Source organism: Dasypus novemcinctus, chromosome 18, assembly GCF_030445035.2.
Source record: "Dasypus novemcinctus isolate mDasNov1 chromosome 18, mDasNov1.1.hap2, whole genome shotgun sequence".
In the NCBI taxonomy this organism is placed as follows: Eukaryota; Metazoa; Chordata; class Mammalia; order Cingulata; family Dasypodidae; genus Dasypus; species Dasypus novemcinctus.
The window spans coordinates 3,062,950-3,068,953 of record NC_080690.1 but is presented as its reverse complement, the minus strand read 5'-3'; positions in this window follow the sequence as shown (position 1 = coordinate 3,068,953).

The following is a 6,004-nucleotide window of genomic DNA, read 5'->3' as shown; positions in this document are numbered from 1 at the left end:
TAAAGCCATAAGGACACTTTAAAATACACACTTCTCATCTTCGACAGGGAGAGAACTTTCAAATACAAAACAAAGAAAACAATGAACAAAAGCTGGATAGCTCGTGCAATGTAAACCATCTAAATAATTATTTTTAAATTTCTTTTCCCTTCCCCCCCACCCCAGTTGTCTGTTCTCTGTGTCTATTTGCTGTGTCTTCTTTGTCTGCTTCTGTTGTTGTCAGCGGCACAGGACTCTGTGTTTCTTTTTGTTGTGTCATCTTGTGTCAGCTCTCCGTGTGTGCGGCGCCATTCTTAGGCAGGCTGCACTTTCTTTCCCACTGGGCGGCTCTCCTTACGGGGCGCACTCCTTGTGCGTGGGGCTCCCCTACACAGGGGACACCCCTGCGTGGCACAGCACTCCCTGCGCACATCAGCACTGCACATGGGCCAGCTCCATAAAATATAAAACCTGTCCAACAAAAAGTCAGGAAACAAAATTTAAATACGAATGAACAACTGGGAAAAAATACCTGTAATTTATAAACATACAAAACCTAGTATATAAAGAATGCCCACAAATCCAAAATAAAAATGCAATAGGACATATGAAAAGAATACAAATGCCCAGTAAGCACTTTTTAACTTTAGCCAAATAATCAAAGAATGAAAATTAAAACGAACACCACATGTGCATTTTCTGCCTTAAATTGACAAGAAATAAAAAGATTTTTAAATGCTGTATTCAGTAACAGTGACAGTGATTTAAATTCAGACAGCTTTTCTGGTAAACAATTTCATAGTGTATTTCACAAGTTTTACCAGTGAGCAAACACTTTGACCACTCATTTACTAAGAAGCCGTCCTGTGGAAACAATGCAAGAACTCTTGTCTTTACTGGGCAGATTTGTAATAAAATAAAATAAAAAATGAAGTATGTTAAATGTAGGAGGTGAGTGCTTAAATTATGATAAATCTCCACGCAGAATATGATGCAACCATTAAAAATTAAGTAATTTGAGGGTATTTAAGAATTTAGAAAATATCCATGTTCTATGAAATGAAAAACATAGGTTTCAAAAGAGTACATAGATAAAATTCTGATTTTTTAGTATTCATATTCATAGAGACAAAAGTTTTAAGAGTTATGACCAAAATAATGACAGCAGTCACTTGCGTGGTGGGATTCAGGCTCGTTTTAATTCTGCTTTTAATCTTTATGTGTGTTTTCTAAATTTTCTACCCTGCTTACGTATGAATTTTATAGTTTAAGTATTTTATATGTTAAATATTTATACTTTATATTTTAAATATAAATTCTGTATCTTGAATATCCATACATTTTGTCTTAGTAATTCTTCTTCTTGGAATTAATGTGTTAAAATAGTAATAAACATTTAAAACTATTGTAGCATAAGTATATTATAGACAATATTTATAAAAGTTATTAATAAATATTAGCAAATATGAAAGAAGGCTTTGTACACAGTACGTGCCCATGATATCATTATTTATAATAGAAAAAGGGGGGGGGGCTTGGCAGAAGTAACAGCCTAAGAGTCAAGGAAATGAGACACTGGCTAAAGAAATCCTTACATAACATAGAAAATGCTTAATACGTAAAGTTACCTTTTCGTGCTTGTTTCAAGGTCACAGACTACTGCCTTCATTGTACAAGCCACTGTAGTATCAGTGGGAAAATATTGTAGTAAGCGGCTTGCCATAAACAATGCCTGCAACATTTTGTAACATAAACTAATGCTTAACACCAAAGCTGGAAAGAAATATGCCAAAATGTCTAAATTGGGACTGTTTGGATGATAAGATGACTGACTGATAATTATTTTTTTCTATTTTGCAGTGTTTTGTGTTTTTAGCTACTTTGGTAAAAATAAAGGAATTTTGGGAAAACAAAGAAATTTAAATATGAGGGCAATAAGTAACTTTCTCCCCAAGCCACACTTACTTCCCACGCACTGTCCAACTGCTGCCTTCCACACAGCTGGGTCAGTGGCAAGTGTCAGACTGCCGTCCAGCCGTGCTGGAGGTCAGGGTGCGCGTCCAGGAGCTCTCCCCGTGCCCGTCCTCCTCTGCTCTGCCAAGGCGACCCCGTGAGGCTTCCAGAAAACGGCTCAGCTCGAGGCCGGCCTGGCGGGGGCAGCAGCCAGGCCTCCAGGGGCCACGCCCCCGCATTGCACCTGTCCGTTGCTCCACGTGCCTGCTTTTTCCTTCTTTTTCTGCAATTGTAACAGCGATGCAATTAATGCATTTGAGCACAGAAGTGGGCCTCGCATTCCGATGAGCCGCCAGGGAAGAGGAGTGTGTTCGGTGCCCGCCCGCCGCGGGGACCGGGGATTCCCGGGCTGTGTCCTGTAGGGCCCTCTCTCACTCTAGGTCTCGGCTTTCTCCCACACGTCAGGGTCCCAGCTAGAGCTGCAGGACTGAAAGTAACAGCAACCACGCAGAAAACAAGGCAATAAAGCAAAGGCAGAGCGTCAAGAAGGAGCCTCTCCGAGGCAATCCTGCACCCAGAAAGCAGTGACGTGGCCTCACCCGGTCCCAAGCCCAGCGGCCCTGGATGCATCGGGAGCTCCGGAGCTGCGGGTGGGCCTGGAGACGCTCCTCGGTGGAGGGGAGCCCGGGGCGGCAGTGAACACATTTTCAAGGGCGCCCGCGGGGAAGTCTGATCCTCAGAGGGAGGATGTCAGGGCTCGAACTGCGTCCCCCAAAAGTCAGGTTCAACGTGTACCCCAGCCCCGTAAATGGGACCCTAATTGGAAGGAGGGGTCTTTGAAGATGAGACGAGTGGAGGTGAGGCCAGGCTGGACGAGAATGCGCCCCAGGCAGAAAAGACCAGTGTCCTTAGGAGAAGAGGAAGTACGGACACAGACAGATGGATGAGGAGAGGACAGACAGATGGACACGGAGAGAACAGAGGGACAGACACAGAGAGGACAGACAGACAGACATGGAGAGGACAGATGGATGGACATGGAGAGAACAGAGAGATGGGCATAGAGAGAACAGACAGGTGGACATGGAGAGAATAGAGATGGGCATAGAGAGAACAGACAGACAAATAGACATGGAGAGAACAACGGGCACAGAACAGATGGATGGACAGACACAGAGAGAAGAGACAGACATGGAGAGGAGAGACAGATGGACACAGAGAGAACAGATGGATGGACATGGAGAGAACAGAGAGATGGGCACAGACAGACAAATAGATATGGAGAGAACAATGGACACAGAACAGATGGCTGTACGGACACAGAGAGAACAGACAGACAGACATGGAGAGGACAGACAGATGGACACAGAGAGAACAGATGGATGGACATGGAGAGAACAGAGAGCCAGATGGACATGGAGAGAACAGACAAACATGGAGAGAACAAATGGACAAACAGACATGGAGAAAACAGACAGACGCACACAGAGAGAACAGGGAGACAGACGTGGAGAGGACAGACAGACCTGGAGAGAACAGGGCACGTGAAGACAGAGAAGCAGAGCGTGGGGAGATGCCACCACGAGCCCAGGACCGCCAAAGGCCGGCAAGCAGCAGAGGGCGGAAGAGGCCGGAAGACGCTGCCCTGGAATTCCGAGGGCACGGCCTTGCCCACACCTGGGTTGGGGGCTTCTGGCCTCCAGCCGAGAGAGAATAAATGCTGCTGCTTTAAAGCCCCCGTGGGCAGGCCTCGGCTCCGGCAGCCTCAGGAGCTAAGCCAGCGTGGCCGGAGGGGGAGCGGAAACACCAGGTCCCCGGCCCCCAAAAACAAAGAGGCCGTAAAACCACAGAATCATGTTTTCCTTTGTTCCAACTAACCATGAACTCCCTCCAAGTCGGCAACCGAATTAGCATCATTAACAATTAGCATCATTAACAATATAACAGCTGAGCCACGACGGGGCTCGTCCTTTCCTGGGGTACGCTCTTCTCCGCCTCCCCCAGGTCTGGCAGTCCACTGGACTCAGCCCCCCAGCTCCGTCCCGCAGGCCCGAGGCGCGCAGGGCTCCCGGCATGGCCCAGCTCCCCGTGGCCTCCTCGGGGCGGCGGCCCATCTGGAGGAGCGCATCCTTGTTTGCAGACACTGCCCCTCAAGCACCGTCTCTCCCACGCGAGACCGCCCCGTGGGGCGCTGGGCAGCCAGGCAGGGCCGGCCGCCAGGCCAGGGGCCGCCAGTTTGTCAGCTGGACACAGGCCCGCCCCCCACCCTGCGCCCTCAGGGCGGCGACACCCTCCTCTCCAGGGTCCCGCCTCTGCTCAGAGGAGCCTCCTTCTAGGGTGTGCGACTCCTGGGGCTTCTGACTGGGTGAGATGGAGTCCTACCGGTCGGAGGCAGCCTCAGGTTTTACGCACGTTTCAAAGGTTTTTTCCCCGCCAACGACCAGCCATCGGCACAACCCCGAGTCCCTGTGTCCCACCCGAGGTGCTCTCAAGCTCATCATTCCGTGCATCTGAATTACCTCCATCTTCATGTCGTTGTCATGTCCAAGCCAAACGGAGCACAGAGCTCCCGCCATGCCCAGGCCTGCGGTGGCACCTCCTTCGCTGGCCCATCCCACTGGGACCTCAGGTGGTGGAGCTCGGGTCGCTTCACACGCCGCTGAGTCCGGAGTAAACCTGACACCCTCCCCTGCTCCCCAACCCTTGGAAGACGGCCGGGGGCCTGCGGCTGGGGGGCGTGGAGTCCCAGGTGCTGGACGAGTCCCTCCGTGCAGGCGCCTCCTAAGGCTGTCCCTCTGCTGGCCCGCTCGAGTCTCATGACGACCGACAGGCAGCTGCTTGTGCCCTCGGTGACCAGAGCACCGCAGCCCCGTTTTACGGATGGGACCACCGAGTCGCAGAGGGGAAGTCGCCGGCTCCAGGCCACAGAGCTGACGAGACGAAACGTCGGGAGCCGAACCCAGAGCCCTGTCCTCAGCCCCCGGCCCCCTCTTACCTCCACCGCCGCCTAGCCCCAGGCTCCCCCAGGCCAGGCTGTCCTCACCGGCACCTGCAGCGGCAGGTAGTAGGTGTGTAAGGGGAGCTGTGTGTCTGTGCGTGTACCTGTGCATACCCGCATAGATGCGTGTGTACATGCATATATATCACATACCTGTGAGAGTGTGTAGATGCATGCGCATATGCAGGGGGAAACAAACCCTGGCATTCTTCAAACCCCTAAGTCAGCATTTCCCAAACCACACTCTGCAAGATATGGCTGTTCCAGAAAACGTTATGCCTTGAACATATCGTTCCACGGTCGGTTACATTTAGGAAATGCTGCTTCCTCCAAGCCCCCCTGGGAGCTTGACAATGGGTCAAAGGTTCTGAGAAGTCTTGCTGTGAAAATACCTGTCCAGTCATGCCTAAAGCAGCATCTCCCGAACGTATTTGACCTTTGAACTTTTTGCGGGTGTCCCGGCATCTACTTCATCATTCAACGAGAGGGTCTGCAAAAGCATCCCCCCTTCTTGCCCTTCTAGAACTTTCCAATGACAGTAACTCACATCAATCAAATCATCACACAGAAGGGAAGTTGCAACTGTAATACGTGTCAGGAAATAGAGTGAGTGCTATAAAGCCTAAAACAGGCAGATCTGACGGAAGAAGCCTTGCCTGATAAGGAAGTGAGGTCAGGGGCATAAAATGATGTTGACGGGACAAAGTGCACCCAAACGGGGAGGTGTTTTACAAGGAGCGGAAGCCCAGGAGCTAAGGGGGCGGGTGGGGGCGGATTTGAAGATCCAGCCGAAGGCCCAAGGGAAGCCCGGGAAACTCGGGGAGAGCACGGCTGAGACCGGTCGGCAGGACCGCGATGGAGAGCAGGGGGACGCCCCCCGAGCCCGCTGCCCGCTCGTCCACGTCACGCGAACGCCCCCCTGCCACAGTCCACCAGAGCTCCCGTCCAACAAGGCGGGCCCATCAGCCTCCTGCAGCCGGGGGTCGCCCGTCGAGTAGCCCTGGGCCCCTCCAGGTGGGCAGCGGGAGAGTGCTGAGCGGGTTTTGTGGGACGAGAGGAAGTAGCAGGATGGCC